Source organism: Primulina tabacum, chromosome 10 (assembly GCF_025594145.1).
Source record: "Primulina tabacum isolate GXHZ01 chromosome 10, ASM2559414v2, whole genome shotgun sequence".
NCBI lineage: Eukaryota > Viridiplantae > Streptophyta > Magnoliopsida > Lamiales > Gesneriaceae > Primulina > Primulina tabacum.
This window is the reverse complement of record NC_134559.1, coordinates 40,864,373-40,891,279: the sequence shown is the minus strand read 5'-3', so window position 1 is coordinate 40,891,279 and position 26,907 is coordinate 40,864,373. Positions and strand designations below refer to the sequence as shown.

Genomic DNA, 26,907 nt, shown 5'->3' with positions numbered 1-26,907 from the left:
TGAAAAATGTTTTATGTCATGTCATATTGAGGAAAAAGGGAAAAGGTTAAGGTTTATGATTGCATGTCATGAAAAAGTATTTTATGAAAATGTTTATGTTTAAAGTTTTATGCATCATGAAAATATTTACAAAAATGTTTATGTTTATGCATCTTCATGAAAATGATATTTTAAGTACAAATATTTTTCACCGTTATATGTTGACTGTATTACATATTACTCGTTATCAAGATTATGGTGTGTTGAGTCTTTAGACTCACTAGGTGTGATGGATGCAGGTGGTATTGAGGGAGGACTTGATGAGTGATTTGACTGGACTGAAGGCGCACATAACCCGAGGACCAGCGCTACATTTTCCGCATTATGCTTTATGATTTTATTTAAAGATTTTAAGACGATTTACTTATGCTTTTGAGAGATTTTGAGAGGTTTAGTATGGGCTTTACTTTTCAAATTTATTGCTTTTTAGGTTTGGTAATCATGCGACGATTTTATTTTATGACCATTGCACTTGATTTTTAAAATGCTAGATGGTTGGTATTTTATTTTAAGGGTTAAAATATTTTATAAAAATATTTTAGTGAAAGCCGAAAATTTTAGAGAGAGGAAAAAAAAAATTTCTAGTACTTTTAAAGCAATAAAAAGAGCAGGACGTTTCAGTTGGTATCAGAGCCAGGTTCCTGTAAAGGGTTGTGCCACCATCAGCGCCAGAAAGATCAATCGTCAAGCCTCAAGTCGTAAGTTTTACTTGTTTTATGTGATTCTATATGATTTAACCTGCATGACGTTATGTATATTATGTTTAGGATACCTGTTTAATAGTTTTTTTTAGTAGTATTGCCTTGCATGCTTAAAATGCTAATTAAGTCAGGATGTGTTACATGATTAGAAAACTTAGATTTAATTGCATGTTGGTTACGTTAGAATTTGGAAAACATTCAGATAAAATGCCTCCTAGACGCGTACCCGTTATCGAGAATCAGGCAGAGAACAGTGTTAATCGCCGAGGGAATAGTCAAAGAAATGCACCACCACCACCACCTCCTCCACCTGGGGATCCTGCTACTCGTGCATTAGAGGGTATGGCTCGTCTCTTCGAGCAACAGTTACAGCAGCAACAGCTACAGCTGTAGTTACAGCAGATGCAGCAGCAGAAGCCACAGCAGCCACCTAGGCCACAGGATGATATTTATGAGCAGTTCCGAAGGCTAGGGCCGAAGGAATTTTCTAGCACCACCGATCCATTTGCTGCAGAGAGTTGGATCCGATCACTCGAGGTACATTTTCGCTATCTGAACATGGGAGACGCCGACCGTGTAAGATGCACTACTTATCTGCTTAGGGACGACGCTTCTTTATGGTGGGAAGGAGCCGAGCATGGTGTTGACCTTGCTACACTCACTTGGGCACAGTTCAAGACGAAATTCTATGAGAAATACTTTACTGCTGATGTCAGAAGCCGGATAAAGAGGGAATTTATGACCCTCCGTCAGGGAGACATATCTGTTGCTGATTTTGTGAAGAAGTTTGATAGGGGTTGCCACTTCGTACCCCTTATTGCTGGAGACGCGGAAGTAAAACTTAGGCATTTCAAGGATGGCCTAAGACCTACCATTCGGGATAAAGTTATGATGATGCGTCCGGAGAATTATGCTATGGCAGTTACTTATGCATATCAAGCTGAGCAATCCTTAAAGGACATTGACTTTGAGATTCCGCGCAAGAGGCAGCATTATCAGAATAACAATCAACCCAACAAGAAGCCAAATACGGGTCCTCCTAGACCTCAAGGGCCTCAAAAGCCCCAAGGTCAAGTCAAGAAGCCAGCGCCACCAAAGCCACAGAATCCGGGAGCACCAAAGCCTGCTGAGAGGCAACCATGCAAGGAGTGCAACCGTCTACATCTTGGGAAATGCGAGTTGGGATCATATAAATGTTTCTACTGCAAGGAGGCCGGTCACAAGGCTATTGATTGCCCAAAGAGGAAAGCAGCTGCTACGGCCCGAGCTTATGTTATGAATGCCGAGGAAGCTGAGGAAGAGGCAGACACTACACTCATCACGGGGAGGATCATCATTCTAGGCGTAGCTACCTATGCTTTGCTAGATTCAGGAGCTACACACTCTTTCATATCAGAAACCTTCATCAAAAGACTGAATATTACTCCTCAAGATATGGGTTTGGGTTTCAAAGTTTCGATTCCTTCCGGTGATCAGATGCTCACATCTAAGATTGTTAAGAATCTGGAGCTTCGTTTATTCAGAGATGTTGTTCGGGCAGATCTTATTGTGCTTCCTATGCCCGAATTCGATATTATACTTGGGATGGATTGGCTATCAGCGAATGGAGCTTCGATTGATTTTCGTCAGCGATCAGTATCAATTAGGCCACCAAGTGGTAAATCTTTTGTTTTCGAGGCGGCAAGAAACCAGCAAATGCCGCACATTATCTCTTGTCTAAGTGCGAGGAAGCTTATTAAGCATGGATGTCAGGCGTATTTAGCATGTGTCACTACTACACATGAATCCATCAGCCAGAAGTTAGAAGATGTTGATATTGTGAGGGATTTTCCTAGCGTCTTTCCCGAAGACGTTTCTGGCATCCCACCCGATCGTGAAGTGGAGTTCTCTATTGAACTTATGTCGGGCACTGTTCCTATATCTAAAGCACCTTATCGTCCAGAACCCGCTGAAATGAAAGAACTAAAAGATCAAATCCAAGAACTGCTAGACAAGGGTTTTATTCGCCCTAGTTACTCTCCGTGGGGCGCACCGATTTTGTTTGTGAAAAAGAAACATGGTAGTATGCGTCTTTGCATCGATTATCGAGAGCTCAATAGGGTCACTATCAAAAATAAGTATCCACTGTCAAGAATTGAGGATTTATTTGACCAGTTTCAAGGAGCTTCGATGTTTTCTAAAATTGATCTGCGATCTGGATACCATCAGTTGAAAGTCAAGGAGTCTGACGTGCACAAGACAGCATTTCGCACAAGATATGGGCACTATGAGTTTATGGTCATGCCATTCGGGTTGACCAATGCGCCAGCGATCTTCATGGATCTCATGAATCGAGTATTTCAGCCGTATCTGGATCAGTTTATTATTGTCTTCATTGATGACATATTGATCTATTCCAAGAGCAGAGAGGAGCATAGTCGCCATTTGAGGACAGCACTGCAGGTATTAAGAGACAGAAAGCTATATGCAAAGTTCAGCAAGTGCGAGTTTTGGCTTGACAGAGTGGCGTTCTTAGGCCACATCATTTCTAGTGATGGCGTGGAAGTTGATCCGAGTAAAGTTGAGGCAGTAAAAGAGTGGCCAGTACCGAAGAGTGTCACCGAGATTCGCAGTTTCTTGGGTACAAAAATTACCTCTAGTGGAGTTCACTTACAATAACAGCTATCAATCATCAATAGGAATGACTCCTTTTGAGGCACTCTATGGAAGGAAGTGTAGATCTCCTATTCATTGGGACGAGGTTGGGGAAAGAAGAGACATTGGTCCAGATGTGATTGAAGAAACAGCTGAACTTGTAGTCGAGATTCGTGATAGAATGAAGACTGCACAAAGCCGACAAAAGAGTTATGCGGACAAGAGACGAAGAGACTTAGAGTTTGCAGTGGGCGATCATCTTTTTGTGAAAATAGCACCCATGAAGGGTGTTATGCGCTTTGGCAAAAAAGGCAAGCTTAGTCCAAGATTTATAGGTCCATTCGAGATTTTGGAGAGGATTGGGACACTAGCTTATAGAGTGGCATTGCCACCAGCGCTTGCAGGAGTTCACAATGTGTTCCACATTTCGATGCTGCGGAAGTACATGTCGAATCCGTCACATGTGCTTAATTATGAACCTCTTCAACTAACTCCAAATATGTCGTATGAAGAAAGACCTGTCCAGATTCTGGCTAGACAAGAAAGACGATTGCGTAACAAAGTCATTCCAATGGTCAAGGTCAAGTGGCTGAATCACTCGGAAGAGGAAGCTACTTGGGAAACCGAGAGGGACTTGAAGAGTCGCTATCCGGATCTTTTCGGTAAGTTCTAATTTCGAGGACGAAATTTTATTTAAGGGGGGGGGGGGAATTGTAAGGTCCAAAATTAAGACAACGTAATCCAACTGCATGCGAATCTAGGAAATTATGAAAAATGGAGTAATTAATTGATTTTAGCTGCTAATTAATTATGTGACGTACTTGTTTATATGCTAAATGAGATTTATTTGTCATCATGCAAAAAAAAATGTATTTTAGGAATATTCAAGTGACGATCGAGGAACGGGGACCGAGGGCTGAAGAAAACGTAAAATATTTTTATTAAATTTTTATTTTTAATTATTTACAAGATTGTCGATGCTTTTTAGTATTTTGTGAAATTAAGGGTTTTGAGGTGATTTTATACGCCGGGGCGTAAATTTTATCGGTGTTGGTTTTTCAACTAAAATACGAGCTTTTTGGCAACCCGGCTAATAAATTCACAAATTTATTTAAACCAAAACCTTGTTAATATTTTATTTAAATCCTAATTTAACTAATGGGCTTAATTCTATGGCTTAATAGGCCTAAAGCCTACTTAGGGATTTAATTAGTATTTAAAGTGTAAAAGTTGCAAAACCCTACACTTTGGCACCAAAGGAAATCGGCCACCTAGTTTATTTTCTGAAAAACTCTTCCCATCACACACACACAAATCTCACGGCACTTTGAAGGATTTTTGGTAAGGGTTTTTCGAAGGCAACAAGCAAAGTAGAAGCCGTAGTCATCTCCCGTTCTTCGTCGTCAACGGTTTTTCGTGCGTATAAAACGCAAAGGCACGCCATACATCTCCTTTTCTCATCCATCATATCATATTATTGATTGAATTATTGTGTGCATGAAGAACATGAAATATTTTTCAGAATTTTCGGTTTATGGCATGTATAAATGAGAAAACATGATTTTTGAATCCAATAACTTGTATATTATTTGGTTAAGGGGCTGCCATGACATAAGGAAGGATCAAGAGTGGTTTACACTTGTTTTAGAATCACACCAACTCACCTTAATCACCACCAAAAGTTACGGCAGAAACAAAACACCAAGCAGCGCGAGTTGCTGTCTTGGGTTGAGGGTTCGGGTTTTCATTGCAGGGGGTTGGGGTTGGGTTGGCTGGTTCCAGGGGCTAGCCAAGGTCACGAGAGAGTCAAGGAGGGAGTCCTAGCCAAGCTAGGACTCACGGTCAGGGCTGGGGAAGAGTCCTAGCTATGCTAGGACTCCACCCGAGAACCATGCACAAGTTGGTGCAGGGTTTACGCACAGGTCCAGGGGATGAGGGGTTCAACTCGGGGTCACGGGCTGGGCTAGGGTGGCTCACTAGGGTCCTAGCGTGGTGCACAATAATTTGGTTCAGGGGTTGGGGCGTCGGCTTAGGGTCTAGACACCAAAATCGTAGAGTCCATGAAAGCTGAAAGTCTCGGCCAGCATGGGGTTACTTAGGAAGCTGTCGTTTTTGTGGTTTGGGCTGGTTTCTTGGTGAGGTTAGAGTCCAGTAGGGTACTTCAACATGTTGGGCAGGTTCTGGTTCGATATTGCTCGGGGGTAACTCGTGAAAATCGAAAGTTGGCTCGGGGTTGAAGTTTAGGTGTCGAATAGGGTATTTAAAAGAAGAAAAAAATTGGAAAACGGCTCACGGGGGTCGAGTCGGGGTCCATAAGGGCTAAAATAATATAAAAAGACTAAATTTATAATTTAGGAATTTTATATTAAAGTTTGGTATTTTTCGGGATTAAAACACCGTCAAAATAATTAAGAAAAAATAATTGAAAAAGTCTAACATTTAAGCCAAATAAAATTATGAAAAAATTCACGTAAGCTAAAATAATTATTTGGGACATGTTAGAGTCATGAAATCAAGGAAAAAGTCGAAAAGGTAAAATTTTACGTCTAGGGGTAAAACGGTCTTTTTGCACCTAAAGCATAGTAAACGTCATGGCAGTGCCCTAAATGCTATTTTTATGAAAATATGATTATTTTTAAATGTTTATGAATTATTCATGATTAAATGATGATTTTTAAATGTCTAAGGGATTTTTATGATTTAAGAAGACATTTAAAATACATGTTGCATGCTTGGTTTCAAAAAAATGAAAAACGTAATGATATTCATGATTTTTTTTAAGTGATGCGAATGAAAAATGTTGAAGGATGTGAAATAATTGTGACTAATTCGTTAATGTTGGCGACGTCGTAAGGGTTATGGTCCCAGTGGGAGCCCGACGATCGTGTTTCCATCATTGCGAATATGTGGTAACGGATATGTGGTAACGGTTTTGTGGTAACGGAAGAATAGGAATATCGTGAGGGGAAAAGGCCCCAGAGGGAGCCCCGACGATCGTATTTCTATTCGAATCATGATAGGCCAGGGCCCAGTTGACCGGTGAGAGTGTTGCTGGTGTCCCTCGCCGCCCAGTACTGTGGTTTTTTGTAGATGGATCCATCGACCCTCATGAGCATGATCAGGAAAGTCACAATTAACGATCTGAATTTAACAAAAGGAAAAGGAAAAGGAAAAGAAAAAGGAAAAATGTTTATGATCATGAAAAATGTTTTATGTCATGTCATGTTGAGAAAAAAGGGAAAAGGTTAAGGTTTATGATTGCATGTCATGAAAAAGTATTTTATGAAAATGTTTATGTTTAAAGTTTTATGCATCATGAAAATATTTACAAAAATGTTTATGTTTATGCATCTTCATGAAAATGATATTTTAAGTACAAATATTTTTCACCGTTATATGTTGTTTGTATTACGTATTACTCGTTATCAAGATTATGGTGTGTTGAGTCTTTAGACTCAATAGGTGTGATGGATGCAGGTGGTATTGAGGGAGGACTTGATGAGTGATTTGACTGGACTGAAGGCGCACATAACCCGAGGACCAGCGCTACATTTTCCGCATTATGCTTTATGATTTTACTTAAAGATTTTAAGACGATTTACTTATGCTTTTGAGAGATTTTGAGAGGTTTAGTATGGGCTTTACTTTTCAAATTTATTGCTTTTTAGGTTTGGTAATCATGCGACGATTTTATTTTATGGCCATTGCACTTTATTTTTAAAATGCTAGATGGTTGGTATTTTATTTTAAGGGTTAAAATATTTTATAAAAATATTTTACTGAAAGCCGAAAATTTTAGACAGAGGAAAAAAAAAATTTCTAGTACTTTTAAAGCAATAAAAAGAGCAGGACGTTTCACTAACCGAGACACGAAATGAGATAGCGTGTGAAAATGGATGTGCGAGGACAGTAGCATCGGCGCACATGCGCGATCGGATGCGCGCACATGCGCCAAACAGGCAGAAGACCTCGCGCATATGCGCGGAAGATGTCGCGCATATGCGCGAAGCCTATGCGAGTGACTCCAGAGGGTCTCGCGCATATGCGCGGAGATGAGTCGCGCATATGCGCGAGGCGATGTACAGGATATGCGCGGAGACCGAGTGTCTCGCGCATATGCGCCGATTGGGGTCGCGCATATGCGCGAGACGTGTTTTATGAAGAAGTGAGCCACTTGCCTTGCATGCACGAAATATGTATGTATATATATATAAACATACAAACGGTAATTCTCAGAAGGAAAAAGAAAGAAAGGAACGGAAGAAGCAGCTTCTGCTTTTGATCGAGATTTATGAAAAATCCGTCCGTCTGTTTTTGAATCCGACTTCAGTACTGTGTTCCAATCAACGCATGCTACAACTGGACGTAAGTTTTGTTACGTTTAGACATGTTCTGAAATTATGATGTTGTCAGAATTAAATGGAATTCATATATGATGTTCTTGACACGTTAGACATCATAGAATCGAAGTCAGATTAAAGAATAGACTGTTTATGAAATTGTTATGAATTTCAGAGTTGATTTAGTTGAGATTCTATACCAGAATTGTGTTATTATTCAGATTATGAGTTGTACTGATACTGGTTATGAATTCTGATATTATATCTGTGATGTTGAGATAGACGGGGTTATCGTGACTGTATTGTTATGCCGTCGAAACATCAGTAGATTGATATTGATCAGATTCAGTATTTATTTAGATTGATCAGATTCAGTAATGATTTCGATTGTATCGTGATATCGTTGATATTAATTAGATTGTGCCTTGTTCAGATATGGATCAGATTATGTATTGGTTTGAGTATTGATCAGAACAAGTCTTGAATTGATTTATATACTAATATTGTATTTATGCGATTGTCATTGCAAGACTGGTTATGGACAGATTGGAATACGAGACTTCGTCTTCGTCGGATCGAGAAGATAAAGATATAAATAAATGTTGATTCGGGATTGCACAACTCGAGTTAGGTTTGACTTGAGTTTCCCAAAATCACATACTTTACCTTATTGCATTGATATTTGCAGATTATCATATTGATATGTTTAGTCTATTGAATTATAGCAGAGCCAGAGTTTGAGTCTAGGGCAGATCAGCCTAGCTAGGGCAGAATCGCCGAGTCTTTGTCAGAACCGCGTAGACTCTAGACTTACGGTGTATCGATGAGCTTAGATGTAGATCGACGTCTATTGTAGACACTCGATACAGCATACCAAAGTCTAAATTAGATCGGGATCCCTAGATTAGAATAAGAGATGAGTCGAGTCTTAGATATCGAGACTAGAACTTGATTTACAGATCCGTATTGGTTTATGTTTCGTAGATTACGATTCATGTTTTATTTACAGATTGGTATTGATACATGTTATTGACTATGCTACATGTGATAAGATATAATTCATGCTTTTATGTTAATTCAGTTAACTGCATGTATACATTATTTATACTGGGATTTATTCTCACCGGAGTATCCGGCTGTTGTCTTGTTTGTATGTGTGCATGACAACAGGAGGGACAGGATCAGGGTCAAGAGGATGATGAGAGATCGAGAATAGAGTGGTGATTCCGGTCTTGGATGTAGACTTGGTTTAATACTTGAAATTTAGTAGTTAAACCTTAGACTAGTTTGAATAATTGTTGTACATTATTGTACTTTTATACTGAGATGTATATTAGTTAATTCCATTACGTTCCGCACTTACATTTTAAAAAAAGAAAAATTTTTAGACCCTGATTATCTTAATTGATAATTAAATCCCAAAGATGATTAAGAAGATGATTAGCGTCCGGGTCCCCACATTAGTCCTGGTATGATCGCACCCGACATTGAGTGGGATGTATATTCTTATATCCCTCGAGTACGTGTGGAGGAGGCGGCGATGGACAACACGCGGCACTGCTCTCGCCCAATCAGAACCATGAAGTTAAGCGTTCTAGCGCGATGGCAGATATAGGATGGTTGACCACCCTGGAAAGTCCTCGTGTCGCGACCGTTTACGTAAATTATGGATAAAACAGCCGAAATAATTGTTTTTAATGAGTTAACCATCTCCTGAGTAATCTGCGTCATACCCTTCCGCACAGAACCGGCTCACGACAACAAAAATAGCTAAATTTTCCCAGAAAATAGAAAAAAATAAGAAGAAAAAAAAAGCGAATGTAAAGCTATTATTATGCCTGAGATACAATAAAATGGAACCGGAATCGAATTTCGGAATTCTTAAATGGATTTCTTGAGGAAACAGAAGCTTAACAGAAGCTGAAAATCGTAAATTAGAGGGTCTTAGAGAATGAATTCGGCTAAAATCTCGCCAGCTCATTGCGGAGTAATGAGTCTTGTTCGTTTGCCCGTTTACAATCAAATTAGGCTACAATTTGGTCCAAATCCGGCAGTGCCCGAGCTACGTTGATTTCACATGTCTTATCTGGTCCCAATCGAGATTCAGATGATTTGAGCCAAAAAACGTCTGTCAACAAGTAATCAAAAATAGAAAAACACGAAAAAGGCGTGCAACACGAGGACTTCCGAGGGGGTCACCCATCCTAGTACTGCTCTCGCCCAAGCACACTTAACTTCGGAGTTCTGATGGGATCATGTGCATTAGTGCAGGTATGATCGCACACGACATTGAGTGGGATGTTTATTCTTATATCCCTCGAGTACGTGTGGAGCGGGCGGCGATGGACAACACGCAGCACTGCTCTCGCCCAATCAGAACCATGAAGTTAAGCGTTCTAGCGTGGTGGCAGAGCTAGGATGGGTGACCTCTCTGGGAAGTCCTCGTGTAGCGACCGTTTACGTAAATTATGGATAAAACAGTCGAAATAATTGTTTTTATTGAGTTAACAGTCTCCGGAGTAATCTACGTCATACCCTTCTGCATAGAATCGGCTCACGACAACAAAAATCGCTAAATGTTCCCAGAAAATAGAAAAAAAAATAAGAAGAAGAAAATAGCAAATGTAAAGCTATTATTATGCCTGTGATACGATAAAATGGAATCGGAATCGAATTTCGGTCTTCTTAAACGGATTTCTCGAGGAAACGGATGCTTAACAGAAGCGGAAAATCGCAAATTAGAAGGTCTTAGAGAAGGAATTCGGCTAAAATCTCGCCAGCTCATTGCGGAATAATGATTTTCGTTCGTTTGCCCGTTTAAAATCAAATTAGGCTACAATTTTGTCCAAATCCGGCAGTGCCCGGGCTACGTTGTTTTCACATGTCTTATCTGGTCCCGATCGAGATTCAGATGATTTGAGCTGAAAATCGTCTGTCAACAAGTAATCAAAAATAGAAAAACACGAAAAGGGGTGCAACACGAGGACTTCAAGGGGGTCACCCATCCTAGTACTGCTCTCGCCCAAGCACACTTAACTTAAGAGTTCTGATGGGATCCGTTGCATTAGTGCTGGTATGATCGCATCCGACATTGAGTGGGATGTTTATTCTTATATCCCTCGAGTACGTGTGGAGCGGGCGACGATGGACAAAACGCGGCTCTGCTCTCGCCCAATAAGAACCATGAAGTTAAGCGTTCTGGCGCGATGGTTGAGCTAGGATGGGTGACCTCCCTGGGAAGTCCTCGTGTCGCGACCGTTTACGTAAATTATGGATAAAACAGTCGAAATAATTGTTTTTAATGAGTTAACCGTCTCCGTAGTAATCTGCGTCATACCCTTCCGCACAGAACCGGCTCACGACAACAAAAATCGCTAAATGTTCCCAGAAAATATAAAAACATAAGAAGAAGAAAATATCAAATGTAAAGCTATTTTTATGCCTGGTATACGATAAAATGGAACCGGAATTGAATTTCGAACTTCCTAAGCGGATTTCTCGAGGAAACATAAGCTTAACATAAGCGGAAAATCGCAAATTAGAGGGTCTTGTAGAAGGAATTCGGCTAAAATCTCTCCAGCTTATTGCGGAGTAATGAGTCTCGTTCGTTTGCCCGTATACAATCAAATTAGCCTACAATTTTGTCCAAATCCGGCAGTGCCCGAGCTACGTTGATTTCACATGTCTTATTTGGTCCTGATCGAGATTCAGATGATTTGAGACGAAAATTGTCTATCAACAAGTAATCAAAAATAGAAAAACACGAAAAGTGGTGCAACACGAGGACTTCCAGGGGGTCACCCATCCTAGTACTGGTCTCGCCCAAGTATGCTTAACTTCGGAGTTCTGATTGGATCCGGTGCATTAGTGCAGGTACGATCGCACTCGACATTGAGTGGGATGTATATCCTTATATCCCTCGAGTACGTGTGGAGTGGGCTGCGATGGACAACACGCGGCACTGCTCTCGCCCAATGAGAACCATGAAGTTAAGCGTTCTAGCGCGATGGCAGAGCTAGGATGGGTGACCTCCCTGGGAAGTCCTCGTGTCGCTACCGTTTACGTAAATTATGGATAAAACAGTCGAAATAATTGTTTTTAATGAGTTAACCGAATCCGGAGTAATCTACGTCATACCCTGCCGCACAGAACCGGCTCACGACAACAAAAATCGCTAAATTTTCCCAGATAACAGAAAAAAAATAAGAAGAAGAAAATAGCGAATGTAAAGCTATTTTATGCCTGGGATACGATAAAATGGAACCGGAATCGAATTTCGAACATCCTAAGCGGATTTCTCGAGGAAACGTAAGCTTAACAGAAACGAAAAATCGCAAATTAGAGGTTCTTAGAGAAGGAATTCGGCTAAATCTCGCCAGCTCATTGCAAAGTAATGAGTCTTGTTCGTTTGCCCGTTTACAATCAAATTATCCTACAATTTTGTCCAAATCCAGTAGTGCCCGAGCTACGTTGATTTCACATGTCTTATCTAATCCGTTCGAGATTCAGATGATTTGAGCCGAAAATCGTCTGTCAACAAGTAATCAAAATTAGAAAAACGCGAAAAGGGATGCAACACGAGGACTTCTCAGGGGGTCACCAATCCTAATATTGCTCTCGCAAATTTGAGGGACTTAGAGAAGGAATTCGGCTAAAATCTTGCCATCTCATTGCGGAGTAACAAGTCTCGTTCGTTTTGCCCGTTTACAATCAAATTAGCCTACAATTTTGTCCGAATCCAGTAGTGCCCGAGCTACGTTGATTTCACATGTCTTATCTAATCCGTTCGAGATTCAGATGATTTGAGCCGAAAAATGTCTGTCAACAAGTAATCAAAATTAGAAAAACGCGAAAAGGGATGCAACACGAGGACTTCTCAGGGGGTCACCAATCCTAATATTGCTCTCGCAAATTTGAGGGACTTAGAGAAGGAATTCGGCTAAAATCTTGCCATCTCATTGCGGAGTTACAAGTCTCGTTCGTTTGCCCATTTACAATCAAATTAGCCTACAATTTTCTCCAAATCCGGCAGTGCCCGAGCTGCGTTGATTTCACATGTCTTATCTAGTCACGATCGAGATTCAGATTATTTGAGCCAAACATCGTATGTCAACAAATAATCAAAAATAGAAAAACACGAAATTGGGTGCGACACGAGGAATTCCCTAGGGATCAGCCATCCTAGTACTGCTCTCACCCAAGCACGCTTAACTTCAGAGTTCTGATGAGATCCGGTGCATTAGTGCTGGTATGATCGCACCCGACATTGAGTGGGATGTTTATTCTTATATCCCTCGAGTACATGTGGAACGGGAGGCGATGGACAACACGCGGAACTGCTCTCGTCCAATAAGAACCATGAAGTTAAGCGTTCTGGCGCGATGGCAGAGCTAGGATGGCTGACCACCCTGGGCAGTCCTCGTGTCGCGACCGTTTACGAAAATATGGATAAAACAGTCGAAATAATTGTTTTTAATGAGTTAACTGTCTCCGGAGTAATCTTCATCATACACTTCCGCACAGAACCGGCTCACGACAACAAAAATCGCTAAATGTTCCCAGAAAAAAATAGAAAAAAAAATAAGAAGAAGAAAATAGCGAATGTAAAGCTATTATTATGCCTGGGATACGATAAAATAGAACCGAAATCGAATTTCGAACTTCCTAAGCAGATTTCTTGAAGAAACGGAAGCTTAGCAGAAGCGGAAAATCGAAAATTAGAGGGTCTTAGAGAACGAATTCGGCTAAACTCTCGCCAGGTCATTGCGGAGTAACGAGTCTCGTTCGTTTGCCCGTTTACAATTAAATTAGCCTACAATTTTGTCCAAATCCGGCAGTGCACGAGCTACGTTGATTTCACATGTCTTATCTGGTCTCGATCGAGATTCAGATGATTTGAGCCGAAAATCGTCTGTCAACAAGCAATCAAAAATAGAAAAACACGAAAAGGGGTGCAACACAAGGACTTCCTGGGGTCACCCATCCTAGTACTGCTCTTGCCCAAGCACGCTTAACTTCGGAGTTCTGATGGATCCGGTGCATTAGTGCTGGTATGATCGCAACCGACATTGAGTGGGATGTTTATTCTTATATCCCTCGAGTACGTGTGGAACGGGCGATGATGGACAACACGCGGCACGGCTCTCGCCCAATCAGAACCATGAAGTTAAGCGTTCTGGGGCGAATGCAGAGCTAGGATGGGTGACCTCCCTGGGAAGTCCTCGTGTCGCGACCGTTTACGTAAATTATGGATAAAACAGTCAAAATACTTGTTTTTAATTAGTTAACCGTCTCTGTCTCTGGAGTAATCTGCGTCATACCCTTCCGTAGAGAACAGGCTCATGACAACAAAAATCAATAAATGTTCCCAGAAAATAGAAAAAAAATAAGAAGGAGAAAATAGCAAATGTAAATCCGTTATTATTCCTAGGATACGATAAAATGGAACCGGAATCGAATTTCGGACTTCCTAGGCGGATTTCTCGAGGAAACGGAAGCTTAACAGAAGCGTAAATTCGCAAATTAGAGGGTATTAGAGAAGAAAGTCGGCTAAAATCTTGCCAGCTCATTGCGGAGTAAGGAGTCTCGTTCGTTTGCCCGTTTACAATCAAATTAGCCTACAATTTTCTCCAAATCCGGCAGTGCCCGAGCTACGTTAATTTCTCATGTCTTATCTGGTCCCGATCGAGATTCAGATGATTTGTGCCAAAAATCGTCTGTCAACAAGTAAACAAAAATAGAAAAACACGAAATGGGGTGCAACACGTGGAATTCCCTAGGGGTCAGCCATCCTAGTACTGCTCTCACCAAGCACGCTTAACTTCAGAGTTCTGATGGGATCCGGTGCATTAGTGCTAGTATGATCGCACCCGACATTGAGTGGGTTGTTTATTCTTATATCCCTCGAGTACGTGTGGAGCGGGCGGCGATGGACAAAACTCGACACTGCTCTCGCCCAAACAGAACCATAAAGTTAAGCGTTCTGGCGCGATGGCAGAGCAAGGATGGGTGACCTCCCTCGAAAGTCCTCGTGTCGCGATCGTTTACGTAAATTATGGATAAAACAATCGAAATAATTGTTTTTAATGAGTTAACAGTCTCTGAAGTAATCTGCGTCATACCCTTCCGCACAGAACCGGCTCACGACAACAAAAATCGCTAAATGTTCCCAGAAAATAGAAAAAAAAGAAGAAGAAAATAGAGAATGTAAAGCTGTTATTATGCCTGGGATACGATAAAATGGAACCGGAATCGAATTTCGGACTTCCTAAACGGATTTCTCGAGGAAACGGAAGCTTAACAGAAGCGGAAAATCGCAAATTAGAGGGTCTTAGAGAAGGAATTCGGCTAAAATCTCGCTAGCTCATTGCAAAGTAATGAGTCTTGTTCGTTTGCCCGTTTACAATCAAATTATCCTACAATTTTGTCCAAATCCAGTAGTGCCCGAGCTACGTTGATTTCACATATCTTATTTAGTCCCAATAGAGATTCAGATTATTTGAGCCGAAAATCGTCTCTCAACAAGTAATCAAAAATAGAAAAACACGAAAAGGGGTGCAACACGATGACTTTCAGGGGGTCACCCATCCTAGTACTGCTCTCGCCCAAGCACGCTTAACTACGGAGTTCTGATGGGATCCGGTGCATTATTGCTGGTATGATGGCACCCGACATTGAGTGGGATGTTTATTCTTATATTCCTCGAGTACGTTTGGAACGGGCGGCGATGGACAACACGCGTCACTGCTCTCGCCCAATCAGAACCATGAAGTTAAGCGTTCTGGCGCTATGGCAGAGCTAGGATCGGTGACCTCCCTGGGCAGTACTCGTGTCGCGACTGTTTACGTAAATTATGGATAAAACAGTCGAAATAATTGTTTTTAATGAGTTAACCGTCTCCGGAGTAATCTGCGTCAAACTTTTCCGCACAGAACCGGCTTATGACAACAAAAATTGCTAAATTTTTCTAGAAAATAGAAAAAAAATAAGAAGAAGAAAATAGCGAATGTAAATCCGTTATTATGCCTGGGATACGATAAAATGGAACCGGAATCGAATTTCGAACTTCCTAAGCAGATTTCTCGAGAAAACAGAAGCTTAACAGAAGTGGAAAATCGCAAATTAAAGTGTCTCAGAGAAAGAATTCGGCTAAATCACTCCACCTCATTGCGCAGTAATGAGTCTCGTTCGTAGCCCGTTTGCAATCAAATTAGCCTACAATATTGTCCAAATCCGGCAGCACCCGAGCTACGTTGATTTCTCATGTCTTATCTTGTCCCGATCGAGATTCAGATGATTTGAGCCGAAAATCGTCTGTCAACAAGTAATCAAAAATAGAAAAACACGAAAAGGGGTGCAACATGAGGACTTCCCAGGGGGTCACCCATCCTAGTACTGCTCTCGACCAAGCACGCTTAACTTCGGAGTTTTGATGGGATCCGGTGCATTAATTGTTTTTAATGAGTTAACCGTCTCCGGAGTAATCTGCGTCATACCCTACAGCAAAGGACCGGTTCACGACAACAAAAATCGCTAAATGTTCCAAAAATAAAAGGAAAAAAATAAGAAGAATAAAATAGCAAATGTAAAGCTATTATTATGCCTGGGATACGATAAAATGGAACCGGAATCGAATTTCGAACTTCCTAAGCGGATTTCTCGAGGAAACAGAAGCTTAACGGAAGCGTAAAATCGCAAATTAGAGGGTCTTAGAGAAGGAATTCTGCTAAAATCTCGCCAGCTCATTGCGGAGTAATGAGTCTCGTTCGTTTGCCCGTTTACAATGAAATTAGCCTACAATTTTGTCCAAACCCGGTAGTGCCCGAGATACGTTGATTTCACATGTCTTATCTGGTCCAGATCGAGATTCAGAAGATTTGAGCTGAAAATCGTCTGTCAACAAGTAATCAAAAATAGAAAAACACGAAAAGGCGTGCAACACGAGGACTTTCCAGAGGGCCACCCATCCTAGTACTGCTCTCGCCCAGGTGCATTAGTGCTGGTATGATCGCACCCGACATTGAGTGGGATGTTTATTCTTATATCTTTCGAGTACGTGTGGAGCGGGAGGCGAGGAACAACACGCGGCACTGCTCTCGCCCAATCAGAACCATGAAGTTAAGCTTTCTGGCGCGATGGCAGAGCTAGGATGGGTGGACCTCCCTGGGCAGTCCTCGTGTCGCGACCGTTTACGTAAAATATGGATAAAACAGTCGAAATAATTGTTTTTAATAAGTTAACCCTCTCCGGAGTAATTTGCGTCATACTCTTCCGTAGAGAACTTGCTCACGATAACAAAAATCGCTAAATGTTCCCAGAAAATAAAAAAAAATAAGAAGAAGAAAATAGCGAATGTAAAGCTATTTTTATGCATGAGATACGATAAAATGGATCTGGAATCGAATTTGGAACTTCCTAAGCGGATTTCTCGAGAAAACGGAAGCTTAACAGAAGCGAAAAATCGCAAATTAGAGGGTCTTAGAGAAAGAATTCGGCTAAAATCTCGCCACCTCATTGCGGAGTAATGAGTCTCGTTCGGTTGCCCGTTTACAATCAAATTAGCCTACAATTTTGTCCAAACCCAGCACTGCCCGAGCTACGTTGATTTCACATGTTTTATCTTGTCCTGATCGAGATTCAGATGATTTTAGCCAAAAATCATCTGTCAACAAGTAATCAAAAATAGAAAAACACGAAAAGTGGTGTAACACAAGGACTTCCCAGGGGGTCACCCAACCTAGTACTGCTCTCGCCCAAGCAAGCTTAACTTCGGAGTTCTGATGGGATCCGGTGCATTAGTGCTGGTATGATCGCACCCGACATTGAGTGGGATGTTTATTCTTATATCCCTCGAGTACGTGTGGAGCGAGCGGCGATGGACAACACGCGGCAATGCTCTCGCCTATTCAGAATCATGAAGTTAAGCGTTCTGGAGCGATGGCAGTGCTAGGATGGGTGACCTACCTGAGAAGTTCTTGTGTCGCGACCGTTTACATAAATTATGGCTAAAACAGTCGAAATAATTGTTTTTAATTAGTTAACCGTCTCCGAAGTAATTTGCATCATACCCTTCCGCACAGGAATCGAATTTCGAACTTCCTAAGCGGATTTCTCGAGGAAACAGAAGCTTAACAGAAGCGGAAAATCGCAAATTAGAGGGTCTTAGAGAAGCAATTCGGCTAAAATCTCGCCAGCTCATTACAGAGTAATAAGTCTCGTTCGTTTGCCCTTTTACAATCAAATTAGCCTACAATTTTGTCCAAATCCTGCAGTGCCCGAGCTACGTTGATTTCACATGTCTTATCTGGTCCCGATCGAGATTCAGATGATTTGAGCCAAAAATCGTGTGTCAACAAGTAATCAAAAATAGAAAAACACGAAAAAGGGTGCAACACGAGGACTTCCCAAGGGGTCACCCATCCTAGTACTGCTCTCGACCAAGCACGCTTAACTTCGGAGTTCTGATGGAATCCGGTGCATTAGTACTGGTATGATCGCACCTGACATTAAGTGGGATGTTTATTCTTATATCCCTCGAGTATATGGGAATCGGGCGGCGATGGACAACACGCGGCACTGCTCTCGCCCAATCCGAACCATGAAGTTCGGAGTACTGATTGGATCCGGCGGTCACCCATCCTAGCACGCTTAAGTTCGGAGTTCTGATTGGATCCGGTGCATTAGTGCTGGTATGATCGCACCCGACATTGTGTGGGATGTTTATTATTATATCCCTCGAGTACGTGTGGAGCTGGCGGCGATGGACAACACGCGGCACTGCTCTCGCCCAATCCGAACCATGAAGTTAAGCGTTCTGGCGCGATGGCAGAGCTAGGATGGGAGACCTCCCTGGGCAGTCCTCGTGTCGCGACCGTTTACGTAAAATATGGATATAACAGTCGAAATAATTGTTTTTAATGAGTTAAACGTGTCCGGAGTAATCTGCGTCATACCCTTCCGCACAGAAGCGGCTCACGACAACAAAAATCGCTTAATGTTTCCAAAAATAGAAAAAAATAAGAAGAAGAAAATAGCGAATGTAAAGCTATTATTATGCTTGGGATACGATAAAATAAAACCGGAATCGAATTTCGGACTTCCTAAACGGATTTCTTGAGGAAGCGCAAGCTTAACTGAAGCGGAAAATCGCAAATTAGAGGGTCTTAGAGAAAGAATTCGGCTTAAATCTCGCCAGCTCATTGCAGAGTAATAAGTCTCGTTCGCTTGCCCGTTAACAATAAAATTAGGCTACAATTTTGTCCAAATCCGGCAGTGCCCGAGCCACGTTGATTCACATGTCTTATCTGGTCTCGATCGAGATTCAGATGATTTGATCCGAAAATCGTCTGTCAACAAGTAATCAAAAATAGAAAAACACGAAAAGGGGTGCAACACGAGGACTTCCCAAGGGGTCACCCATCCTAGTACTTCTCTCGTCCAAGCACGCTTAACTTTGGAGTTCTGATGGGATCCGATGCATTAGTGCTGGTATGATCGCACCTGACATTGAGTGGGATGTTTATTCTTATATTCCTCGAATACCTGTGGAGCGGGCGGGATGGACAACACGCGGCTTTGTTCTCGCCCAATCAGAACCATGAAGTTAAGCGATCTGGCGCGATGGCAGAGCTAGGATGGGTGACCTCCCTAGGCGTTCCTCGTGTCGCGACCGTTTACGTAAATTATTGATAAAACAGTCGAAATAATTGTTTTTAATGAGTTAACCGTCTTCGGAGTAATCTGCGTCATACCCTTCTGCACAGAACCGGCTCACGACAACAAAAATCGCTAAATGTTCTCAGAAAATAAAAAAAAATAAGAAGAAGAAAATAGCGAATGTAAAGCTATTATTATACATGGGATACGATAAAATGGAACCGGACTCGAATTTCGAACTTCCTAAGCGGATTTCTCGAGGAAACGGAAGCTTAACAGAAGCGGAAAATCGCAAATTAGAGGGTCTTCGAGAAAGAATTCGGTTAAACTCTCGCCTGCTCATTGCGGAGTAATGAGTCTCGTTCGTTTGCCCGTTTACAATCAAATTAGGCTAAAAATTTGTCCAAATCCGGCAGTGCCCGAGCTACGTTGATTTCACATGTTTTATCTGGTCCCGATCGAGATTCAGAGGATTTGAGCCAAAAATCGTCTGTCTACAAGTAATCAAAAATAGAAAAACACGAAAAGGGGTGCAACACGAGGACTTCCCAGGGGGTCACCCATCCTAGTACTGGTGTCGCCCAAGCACGCTTAACTTCGGAGTTCTGACGGGATCCGTTGCATTAGTGCTGGTATGATCGCACCGGACATTGAGTGGGATGTTTATTCTTATATATCCCTCGAGTACGTGTGGAGCTGGCGGCGATGGAGAACACGCGGCACTGCTCTCGCCCAATCAGAACCATGAAGTTAAGCTGTTCTGGCGCGATGGCAGAGCTAGGATGGGTGACCTCCCTGAGCAGTCCTCGTGTCGCGACCGTTTACGTAAATTAAGGCTAAAACAATCGAAAAAATTGTTTTTAATGAGTTAACCATCTCCAGAGTAATCTGCATCATACCCTTTTTGCACAGAACCGGCTCACGACAACAAAAGTCGCTAAATATTTCCAGAAAATAGAAAAAAAATTAGAAGAAGAAAACAAGGAATGTAAAGCAATTATTATGCCTGGGATATGATAAAATGGAACCAGAATCGAATTTCGAACTTCCTAAGCGGATTTCTCGTAGAAACGGAAGCTTAACAGAAGCGGAAAATTGCAAATTAGAGGGTCTTAGAGAAATAATTCGGCTAAACTCTCGCCAACTCATTGCGGAGTAATGAGTCTTGTTCGTTTGCCCGTTTACAATCTAATTAGGCTACAATTTTGTCCAAATCCGGCAGTGCCCGAGCTACGTTGATTTCACATGTTTTATCTTGTCCGGATCGAGATTCAGATGATTTGAGCCGAAATTCGTCTGTCAACAAGTAATTAAAAATGGAAAAACACGAAAAGGGGTGCAGCACGAGGACTTTCTAGGGGGCCACCCATCCTAGTACTGCTCTCGCCCAAGCACGCTTAACTTCAGCCGAAAATCGTCTGTCAACAAGTAATCAAAAATAGAAAAACACGAAAAGGGGTGCATCACGAAGACATCCCAGGGGGTCACCCATTCTAGTACTGCTCTCGCCCAAGCACACTTAACTCCGGAGTTCTGATGAGATCCGGTGCATTAGTGCCGGTATGATCGCACGCAACTTTGAGTGGGATGTTTATTCTTATATCCTTCGAGTACGTGTGGAGCGGGCGGCAATGGACAACACGCAGCACTGGTCTCGCCCAATCATAACCATGAAGTTAAGCGTTCTGGCGTGATGGCAGAGCTAGGGTGGGTGACCGCCCGGGAAGTCCTCGGATCGCGACTGTTTACGTAAATTTTGGCTAAAACAGTCGAAATAATTGTTTTTAATGAGTTAAGCGTCTCCGGAGTTATCTGCGTCATACCCTTCCGCACAGAACTGGCTCACGACAACAAAAATTTCTAAATTTTTCCAGAAAATAGAAAAAAATAAGAATAAGAAAATAGCGAATGTAAAGCTATTATTATGCCTAGGATACTATAAAATGGAACCGGAATCAAATTTCGAACTTTCTAAGCGGATTTCTCGAGGAAACGGAATCTTAACAGAAGCTTAAAATCGCAAATCAGAGGGTCTTAGAGAAGGAATTCGGCTGTATTCTCGCCAGCTCATTGCGGAGTAATGAATCTCGTTCGTTTGCCCGTTTACAATCAAATTAGACTACAATTTTGTCCAAATACGGCAGTGCCCGAGCTACGTTGATTTCACACGTCTTATCTTGTCCCGATCGAGATTCAGATGATTTGAGCTGAAAATCGTCTGTCAACAAGTAATCAAGAATAGAAAAACACGAAAAGGGGTGCAACACGAGGAATTCCCAATGGGTCATCCATCCTAGTACTGCTCTCGCCCAAGCACGCTTAACTTTGGAGTTCTGATGGGATCCGGTGCATTAGTGCTGGTATGATCGCACCCGACATTGAGTGTGATGTTTATTCTTATATCCCTCGAGTACGTGTGGATCGGGCGGCGATGGACAACATGCGGCACTGCTCTCAACCAATCAGAACCATGAAGTTAAGCGTCCTGGCGCGATGGCAGAACGAGGATGGGTGACCTCCCTGGGCAGTCCTCGTGTCGGGACCGTTTACGTAAATTATGGATTAAAAAGTCGAAATAATTGTTTTTAATGAGTTAACCGTCTCCAGAGTAACCGTCTCGCCAGCTCATTGCGGAGTAAGGAGTCTCGTTCGTTTGCCCGTTTACAATCAAATTAGGCTACAATTTTGTCCAAATCCGGCAGTGCCCGAGCTACGTTGATTTCACATGTTTTATCTGGTCCCGATCGAGATTCAGATGATTTGAGCCGAAAATAGTATGTCAACAAGTAATAAAAACTACAAAACACGAAAAAGGGTGAAACTTATATCCCTCGAGTACGTGTGGAGCGGGCGATGGACAACAGGCGGCACTGCTCTCACCCAATCAAAACCATGAAGTGAAGCGCGATGGCAGAGCTAGGATGGGTGACCTCCCTGGGCAGTCCTCGTGTTGTGACCGTTTACGTAAATTATGGATAAAACAGTCGAAATAATTGTTTTTAATGAGTTAACCGTCTCCGAAGTAATCTGCGTCATACCATTCTGCACAGAATCGGCTCACGACAACAAAAATCGCTAAATGTTCCCAGAAAATAGAAAAAAAAATAAGAAGAAGAAATAGCGAATGTAAAGCTATTATTATTCTTAGGATACAATAAAATGGAATCGGAATCGAATTTCAAACTTCCTATGCGGATTTCTCGTGGAAACGGAAACTTAACAGAAGCGAAAAATAGCAAATTAGAGGGTCTTAGAGAAGGAATTCGGCTAAACTCTCGCCAGCTCATTGCGGAGTAAGGAGTGTCGTTCGTTTGCCCGTTTACAATCAAATTAGGCTACAATTTTGTCCAAATCCGGCAATACCCGAGCTACGTTGATTTCACATGTTTTATCTAGTCCTGATCGAGATTCAGATGATTTGAGCCGAAATTCGTCTGTCAACAAGTAATTAAAAATGGAAAAACACAAAAAAGGGTGCAACACGAGGACTTCCTAGGGGGTCACCCATCCTAGTACTGCTCTCGCCCATGCACGCTTAACTTCAGCCGAAAATCTTCTGTCAACAAGTAATCAAAAATAGAAAAACACGAAAAAGGATGCATCACAAGGACATTCCAGGGGGTCACCCATCCTAGTACTGCTCTCGCCCAAGCACGCTTAACTTCGGAGTTCTGAAGGGATGCGGTGCATTAGTGCTGGTATGATCGCACCCGACATTGAGTGGGATGTTTATTCTTATATCCTTCGAGTACATGTGGAGCGAACGATGGACAACACGCGGCACTGCTCTCACCCAATTAAAACCATGAAGTGAAGCAACCTGGCGCGAAGGCGGAGCTAGGATGGGTGACCTCCCTGGGCAGTCCTCGTGTCGCAATCGTTTACGTAAATTATGGATAAAACAGTAGAAATAATTGTTTTTAATGAGTTAACCGTCTCAGGAGTAATCTGCTTCACACCTTTCCGTATAGAACTGGCTCACGATAACAAAAATCGCTAAATGTAACCAGAAAATAAAAAAAAAAATAAGAAGAAGAAAATAACGAATGTAAAGCTATTATTATGTTTGGGATACGATAAAATGGAACCAGAATCGAATTTGGAACTTCCTAAGCGGATTTCTCGAGGAAACGGAAGCTTAACAGAAGCGGAAAATGGCAAATTAGAGAGTCTTAGAGAAAGAATTCGGCTAAACTCTCGTCAGCTCATTGCAGAGTAATGAATCTCGTTCGTTTGCCCGTTTACAATCTAATTAGGCTAAAATTTTGTCCAAATCCGGCAGTGCCCGAGCTACGTTGATTTCACATGTTTTATCTGGTCCTATTCGAGATTCAGATGATTTGAGCCGAAATTCGTCTGTCAACAAGTAATTAAAAATGGAAAAACGCGAAAAGGGGTGCAACACGAGGACTTCCTAGGGGGTAACCCATCCTAGTACTGCTCTCGCCCAAGCACGCTTAATTTCAGCCGAAAATCTTCTGTCAACAAGTAATCAAAAATAGAAAAACACGAAAAGGGATGCATCACGAGGACATTCCAGGGGGTCACCCATCCTAGTACTGCTCTCGCCGAAGCACGCTTAACTTCGGAGTACTGATGGGATCCGGTGCATTAGTGCTCGTATGATCGTACCCGACATTGAGTGGGATGTTTATTCTTATATCCCTCGAGTACGTGTGGAGCAGGCGGCCATGGACAACACGTGGCACTGCTCTCGCCCAATTAGAACCATGAAGTTAACCGTTCTGGCGCGATGACAGAGCTAGGATGGGTGACCTCCCTGGGCATTCCTCGTGTCGCGACCGTTTACGTAACTTATGGCTAAAACAGTCGAAATAATTGTTTTTAATGAGTTACCCATCTCCTGAATAATCTGCGTCGTACCCTTCCGCACAAAACCGGCTCACGACAACAAAAATCGCTAAATGTTCCCAGAAAATAGAAAAAAAAAAGAAGAAGAAAATGGAACCGTAATAGAATTTCAGACTTCCTAAATGGATTTCTCGAGGAAACGGAAGCTTAACAGAAGCGGAAATCGCAAATTTGAGGGTCTTTGAGAAGGAATTCGGCTAAAATCTTGCCAGCTCATTGCGGAGTAATAAGTCTCTTTCGTTTGCCCGTTTACAATCAAATTAGGCTACAATTTTGTCCAAATCCGACAGTGCCCGAGCCACGTTGATTTCACATGTCTTATCTGGTCCCGATCGAGATTCAAATGATTTGAGCCGAAAATCGTCTGTCAACAAGTAATCAAAAATAGAAAAATACGAAAAAGGGTGTAACACGAGGACTTCCCCCAGGGGTCACCCATCCTAGTACTGCTCTCGCCGAAGCACGCTTAACTTCGTAGTTCTGATGGGATCCGGTGCTTTAGTGCTGGTATGATCGCACCCGACATTGAGTGGGATGTTTATTCTTATATCCCTCGAGTACGTGTGGAGCAAGCGGTGATGGACAACACGCGGCACTGCTCTCGCCCAATCAGAACAATGAAGTTAACCGTTCTGGCGCGATGGCAGAGCTAGGATGGGTGACCTCCCTGAGCAGTCCTCGTGTCGCGACCGTTTACGTAAATTAAGACTAAAACAATCGAAATAATTGTTTTTAATGAGTTAACCGTCTCCATAGTAATCTGCATCATACCCTTCCGCACAGAACCGACTCACGACAACAAAAATCGCTAAATGTTCCAAGAAAATAGAAAAAAATAAGAAGAAGAAAATAACGAATGTAAAGCTATTATTATGCCTGGGATACAATAAAATGGAACCAGAATCTAATTTCAAACTTCCTAAGCGGATTTCTCGAGGAAACGGAAGTTTAACAGAAGCGGAAAATTTCAAATTAGAGGGTCTTAAAGAAAGAATTCGGCTAAACTCTCGCTAGCTCATTGCGGAGTAACGAGTCTCGTTCGTTTGCCCGTTTACAATCTAATTAGGCTACAATTTTGTCCAAATCCAGCAGTGCCCGTGCTACATTGATATCACATGTTTTATCTGGTCCTGATCGAGATTCAGATGATTTGAGCCGAAATTCGTCTGTCAACAAGTAATTAAAAATGGAAAAACACGAAAAGGGGTGCAACACGAGGACTTCCTAGGGGGTCACCCATCCTAGTACTGCTCTCGTCCAAGCACGCTTAACTTCAGCCGAAAATCGTCTGTCAACAAGTAATCAAAAATAGAAAAACACGAAAAAAGGTGAAACACGAGGACTTCTCAGGGGGACACCCATCCTTGTACTGCTCTCGCCTAGGCACGCTTAACTTCGGAGTTCTGATGGGGTCCGATGCATTAGTGCTAGTATGATCGCATCCGACATTTTGTGGGATGTTTATTCTTATATCCTTTGAGTACATGTGGAGCGGGCGGCGATGGACAACACGCGGCACTGCTCTCGCCCAATCAGAACCATGAAGTTAAGCGTTCTGGCGCGATGACAGAACTAGGATGGGTGACCTTCCTGAGCAGTCCTCATGTCGCGACCGTTTACGTAAATTAAGGATAAAACAATCGAAATAATTGTTTTTAATGAGTTAACCGTCTCCAAAGTAATCTGCATCATACCCTTCCGCACAGAACAGGCTCACGACAACAAAAATCGCTAAATGTTCCCAGAAAACAGAAAAAAAAATAAGAAGAAGAAAATAACGAATGTAAAGATATTATTAAGCCTGGGATACGATAAAATGGAAACGGAATCGAATTTCGAATTTCCTAAGCGGATTTCTCGAGGAAACGGAAGCTTAACAGAAGCGGAAAATTGCAAATTAGAGGCTCTTAGAGAAAGAATTCGGCTAAACTCTCGCCAGCTCATTGCGGAGTAATGATTCTCGTTCGTTTGCCCGTTTACAATCTAGTTAGGCTACAATTTTGTCCAAATCCGGCAGTGCCCGAGCTACGTTGATTTCACATGTTTTATCTGTTCCTGATCGAGATTCAGATGATTTGAGCCGAAATTCGTCGGTCAACAAGCATTAAAAATGAAAAAACACGAAAAGGGGTGCAACACGAGGACTTCCTAGGGGGTCACCCATCCTAGTACTGTTCTCGCCCAAGCACGCTTAACTTCAGCCAAAAATCGTCTGTCAACAAGTAATCAAAAATATAAAAAGACGAAAAAGGGTGAATCACGAGGACATCCCAGGAGGTCACCCATCCTAGTACTGCTCTCGCCCAAGCACGCTTAACTTCGGAGTTCTGATGGGATCCGGTGCATTTTAACTGGTATGATTGCACCCGACATTGAGTGGGATGTTTATTCTTACATCCTTCGAGTACGTGTGGAGCGGGCGGCGATGGAAAACATGCGGCACTGCACTCGCACAATCAGAACCACGAAGTTAAGCGTTCTGGCGCGATGACCGAGCTAGGATGGGTGACCTCCCTGGGCATTCCTCGTGTCGCGACCGTTTACGTAAATTATGGCTAAAACAGTCGAAATAATTGTTTTTAATGAGTTAACCATCTCAAGAATAATCTGCATCATACCCTTCTACACAAAACCGGCTCACGACAAAAAAAATCGCTAAATGTTCC

The 26,907-nt window shown here is 42.2% G+C and overlaps 17 non-coding genes and 1 pseudogene across 17 annotated transcripts; all 18 read right to left on the bottom strand.

Annotated features, from left to right (window-relative positions):
- Positions 1 to 9,880: 9,880 nt before the first annotated feature.
- On the bottom strand, positions 9,881 to 9,999 carry LOC142516721 (5S ribosomal RNA). Its single transcript, XR_012812501.1, has one exon. It is a non-coding gene; the product is annotated as a 5S ribosomal RNA (ribosomal RNA).
- A 684-nt stretch (positions 10,000 to 10,683) lies between these two features.
- LOC142509697 (5S ribosomal RNA) lies at positions 10,684 to 10,801 on the bottom strand. The gene has a single exon (XR_012807858.1). It is a non-coding gene; the product is annotated as a 5S ribosomal RNA (ribosomal RNA).
- A 682-nt stretch (positions 10,802 to 11,483) lies between these two features.
- LOC142511353 (5S ribosomal RNA) lies at positions 11,484 to 11,601 on the bottom strand (annotated as a pseudogene).
- Positions 11,602 to 12,857: 1,256 nt separating this feature from the next.
- LOC142506881 (5S ribosomal RNA) lies at positions 12,858 to 12,976 on the bottom strand. Its single transcript, XR_012805156.1, has one exon. It is a non-coding gene; the product is annotated as a 5S ribosomal RNA (ribosomal RNA).
- A 686-nt stretch (positions 12,977 to 13,662) lies between these two features.
- On the bottom strand, positions 13,663 to 13,778 carry LOC142508560 (5S ribosomal RNA). The gene has a single exon (XR_012806767.1). It is a non-coding gene; the product is annotated as a 5S ribosomal RNA (ribosomal RNA).
- A 689-nt stretch (positions 13,779 to 14,467) lies between these two features.
- Positions 14,468 to 14,585, bottom strand: LOC142509047 (5S ribosomal RNA). The gene has a single exon (XR_012807237.1). It is a non-coding gene; the product is annotated as a 5S ribosomal RNA (ribosomal RNA).
- A 680-nt stretch (positions 14,586 to 15,265) lies between these two features.
- LOC142509334 (5S ribosomal RNA) lies at positions 15,266 to 15,383 on the bottom strand. Its single transcript, XR_012807513.1, has one exon. It is a non-coding gene; the product is annotated as a 5S ribosomal RNA (ribosomal RNA).
- A 2,029-nt stretch (positions 15,384 to 17,412) lies between these two features.
- On the bottom strand, positions 17,413 to 17,531 carry LOC142516496 (5S ribosomal RNA). Its single transcript, XR_012812288.1, has one exon. It is a non-coding gene; the product is annotated as a 5S ribosomal RNA (ribosomal RNA).
- A 565-nt stretch (positions 17,532 to 18,096) lies between these two features.
- On the bottom strand, positions 18,097 to 18,215 carry LOC142515328 (5S ribosomal RNA). Its single transcript, XR_012811180.1, has one exon. It is a non-coding gene; the product is annotated as a 5S ribosomal RNA (ribosomal RNA).
- Positions 18,216 to 19,096: 881 nt separating this feature from the next.
- LOC142514881 (5S ribosomal RNA) lies at positions 19,097 to 19,215 on the bottom strand. The gene has a single exon (XR_012810756.1). It is a non-coding gene; the product is annotated as a 5S ribosomal RNA (ribosomal RNA).
- Positions 19,216 to 19,896: 681 nt separating this feature from the next.
- Positions 19,897 to 20,015, bottom strand: LOC142506418 (5S ribosomal RNA). Its single transcript, XR_012804712.1, has one exon. It is a non-coding gene; the product is annotated as a 5S ribosomal RNA (ribosomal RNA).
- Positions 20,016 to 20,824: 809 nt separating this feature from the next.
- Positions 20,825 to 20,943, bottom strand: LOC142509220 (5S ribosomal RNA). Its single transcript, XR_012807405.1, has one exon. It is a non-coding gene; the product is annotated as a 5S ribosomal RNA (ribosomal RNA).
- A 681-nt stretch (positions 20,944 to 21,624) lies between these two features.
- LOC142513966 (5S ribosomal RNA) lies at positions 21,625 to 21,743 on the bottom strand. Its single transcript, XR_012809885.1, has one exon. It is a non-coding gene; the product is annotated as a 5S ribosomal RNA (ribosomal RNA).
- A 1,219-nt stretch (positions 21,744 to 22,962) lies between these two features.
- Positions 22,963 to 23,081, bottom strand: LOC142510295 (5S ribosomal RNA). The gene has a single exon (XR_012808418.1). It is a non-coding gene; the product is annotated as a 5S ribosomal RNA (ribosomal RNA).
- An 803-nt stretch (positions 23,082 to 23,884) lies between these two features.
- LOC142509735 (5S ribosomal RNA) lies at positions 23,885 to 24,003 on the bottom strand. Its single transcript, XR_012807892.1, has one exon. It is a non-coding gene; the product is annotated as a 5S ribosomal RNA (ribosomal RNA).
- A 639-nt stretch (positions 24,004 to 24,642) lies between these two features.
- LOC142509633 (5S ribosomal RNA) lies at positions 24,643 to 24,762 on the bottom strand. The gene has a single exon (XR_012807799.1). It is a non-coding gene; the product is annotated as a 5S ribosomal RNA (ribosomal RNA).
- Positions 24,763 to 25,566: 804 nt separating this feature from the next.
- LOC142510245 (5S ribosomal RNA) lies at positions 25,567 to 25,685 on the bottom strand. The gene has a single exon (XR_012808369.1). It is a non-coding gene; the product is annotated as a 5S ribosomal RNA (ribosomal RNA).
- An 805-nt stretch (positions 25,686 to 26,490) lies between these two features.
- Positions 26,491 to 26,609, bottom strand: LOC142509715 (5S ribosomal RNA). The gene has a single exon (XR_012807875.1). It is a non-coding gene; the product is annotated as a 5S ribosomal RNA (ribosomal RNA).
- Positions 26,610 to 26,907: the final 298 nt, after the last annotated feature.